This window comes from Adiantum capillus-veneris, chromosome 20, assembly GCF_014529385.1.
Source record: "Adiantum capillus-veneris isolate H3 chromosome 20, ASM1452938v2, whole genome shotgun sequence".
In the NCBI taxonomy this organism is placed as follows: domain Eukaryota; kingdom Viridiplantae; phylum Streptophyta; class Polypodiopsida; order Polypodiales; family Pteridaceae; genus Adiantum; species Adiantum capillus-veneris.
In genome coordinates, this window is record NC_140950.1 from 133,425,338 (window position 1) to 133,428,715 (window position 3,378).

Genomic DNA, 3,378 nt, shown 5'->3' on the forward strand with positions numbered 1-3,378 from the left:
TCATCCGAGGTCGGATTTGAGCACTTTGACATTGTAGATTGGGGTTTTGGGCCGTTCCGGACACGATGGCGCTGTCCATTTTGCCAAATTCCTCCATCTTTTTCTGCTGTTTTGGCTGTGTAAGTTTCTCCTATGAGCGAAGTTTCTGCTCCAGTTTGTGATTGTATCTGGTATCTTTTACCCATGTTGTGTGAGCTGTTTGCCCCATTGGTGTTGGCCCAAGCTCATTTGTATCTAAACATCAGAAATTCTCCTCTTTTGAGCTGAGTTTTTTGGGTGTGTGTGTGTGTGTGTGTGTGTCTGTGTGGAGTGGGCAAGTGGATAGTCTCTCCCCTCTCACTCCAGAGGTGTGTTCCCTGTCTCGGCCAGGTGTGTTGTGTAAGCTGAGTGGTGCCCCATATTGTGTGTGTGTGTGTGTGTGTATCTTCCCAAGAGTGTGTGTCGGGTCGTTATAGAGGTGCTCTGTGTGTTTTCATCCCGCTCACACCGCCGTCGTACTGCGCTCAACCGTCTTGCCGTCGCAGGTGCCGTCGCAATGCCCGATCACACACACACTCTCTCCCTCAAGCACACACACACACCTGTGAGCACACAATGGAGATGGGGATGAAGATAGGGCAAGAGCACTTCTTCTATTGCACACTCAGAGAATGGGTCAATTTTAGGTTTAGGTGACTTTTATATGAGCTCGCCCCATTCATATTTGGGCGCCCATGCTTAGCCAACTAACCCTTGCATGTTCCAGTTAGAGTGCGCCTCTCATCGGCAATCACTCTACCCTTTTCCTATTGGACCGACAAGCCCGGTGCCTGACTCTACTAAATAAATAATACGGCGTCTGTCGTAGGCGATAGGGTGTTCGTGAGCCACGAGGGTTAACACACCGTGAAAATGCACCATGGCAGCAGCTGATGGTGGTTCAGCTAGCATGCTTTTATCTAGTAGCAAGACTAGGAGCTCCACAACATTGGGCATACAGTCTGAAAATATAGGCGACAAAAACATTTTTACATATCAACTCTGTCTCTTCAATTGTAGAAATGTTCTTTTCAATGTCTCTTTATGTTTGTTTACTCTGTCAAATGTGATTTGCAGCAAAATCTTCCTGGAGGATTCAATACCCCAAGCAAACTCAATTCTGCTACACACGAGAGGAGTTGCATGAGGAGTATGGATTAAGCTTGGAGGGCAAGCTCTACCAACAGCTCAGTGAGGCTGATGTCACATATCAGGATTGGTTGTCGGTCTTCATGAAGAAAATGAATAAGGGCTCTAAAATCTTTCTGCATATGATGCAACTTGAGTTTGTAGACGAATGCAGGTTACTATTTCACAAAGTCTAACAAAGCATGCTATCCAATAAAGAGATCACACACAATTTTGCAACGTTGTTTGTGTACGAGCGATGCCCAACTGCTCGACAAGATCCTGCAGGTCAAAAGGTTGCATGGGCTGCTTTTGGTGAACAAGTTTTGGACCATTGCAAGAATCTTCCGGGTGGCATTGACAAGAAAGTAAAGATTTGGCTGGAGAATAATGAGGGGACAACACTTCAGCCCCTTTGTCTTGACAATGTTGAGGCAAGTCAGAAAAGTGGGCAAAATGCTCTCTTATCTGGCAGCACTTCTCTAGTTAGTGCCTCCTTCATAAGCCAGCAAGTAAAAGCATAGGTGGAGCAGATTTTGGATGCAAAAAGGGATGCATTAAAGGTTTTGAACACAACATTGAATAATGTGAGAGTAGAGCTACAAGACAGGAAGCAAAATATGTGGAAGATACAAGGGACATCTTCAACCGCGGCAGTGCTTCAGGGGCAATTGTAGGAGCTCCAGATATTGCGGTTCAGCATGAAGGGAGCTATCAATACTGACCCTGCTTTTTTGGTGATTGAAGGCAAGATGGCTGCTCTAACTAGTGCACTCACAGCTCTTGGGGTTGATGCAAGCAGCTCAAACATAAAAGATAAGGTGGATCGTCTCCAGGTATGTGTCTACCAAGTCAAGGCAGGATTTTTGTTTACGTGGTAATGTCCTAGGTACTTGACATGGTACTCTCTTCTATTTAGGTTGTTGTTTTTGCCATGCCAGTTATTTATGTTTATGTGGTAATGCCCTAGATACTTGACATGGTACTCTCTTCTATTTAAGTGGTTTTTTTTGTCATGCCAGTTATTTATGTTATGGTGCTAAGTGCCCAACCTACCTGACATGGTAGTTTTTTCTATTGTGGGGTTCTATCATGGTAATAGTGCCCAAGGTACTTGGCATGGTAGTTTCTTTTAGCATGGCTTTCTTTTTGTTACGGTGACATTGACCAAGTACTTTTCCATGGTGGTTTTTTTTGCTATGAGTGTTTGTTTTTTCCATGGAAGTTTGTCTATTATTGTGGTACTTGTCATGGTAGTTCTTTTTACCATGACAGGTGCAGGGGTCATGGCTATTTTTCCAGATATCATGTAATGGCCAAAATTCCTATCATGGTACTTCTTTTGATCATGGTGGTGTTTTTTTCATGGCAGTATTTCCTGATATGGTACTTTTCTTTTGCTATGGTTGTAGTGCTCAAGGTACTTTTCTACCATCCATGGTATATGTCATTACCTTAGAGGTTTTTTGGAAAGCCATCTCTATTATGGTGCCAGTGCCCAAGGTACTTTTTCATGGTTTTTTCTACTATGGTTGATTGTTTCTTTAAGGAAGTTTGTTTGCTATGGTGGTTGTGCCCAAAGTACTTGTAAAGGTAGTTTTTGACATATACCATCCATGGTATATGTCATTACCTTAGAGGTTTTTTGGAAAGCCATCTCTATTATGGTGCCAGTGCCCAAGGTACTTTTTCATGGTTTTTTCTACTATGGTTGATTGTTTCTTTAAGGAAGTTTGTTTGCTATGGTGGTTGTGCCCAAAGTACTTGTAAAGGTAGTTTTTTCTACCAAGGTGGTTGTATGGTCATTGCTGATTAGTGTGTAGTGTCCAAGGAACCTGTCATTGTACTTTATTTTTGGTCATGGTGGCTTTTTAATCAAGACAGTCTTTCTTGTTATGGTAATAACTTTTGCCTTGATGTTTTTAATGGAATGGCAGTTTTCTGTTATGGTGGTAGTGTCCAAGGTACTTTTCTACCTGCCATGGTATTTTTAATTGCCTTGGTGGTTTTTTGGAGTGTCCAAAGTAATTTTTTATGGTAGTTTTTTCTGTTAAAAGTACTTGTCATGGTACTTTGGGTTGTGATGGTGCTTCTCATATCTAATCCCTATGGCCCTTTTGTTCCACATTTGTCATGCAGAAAGAAGTAACTGACTTGGAAGCATCATCGAGTACGTGTGTGCAACAGATCAACTTTTGCGAGAGCATGTTGGAGCAGGTGAAGGCTAGTGAC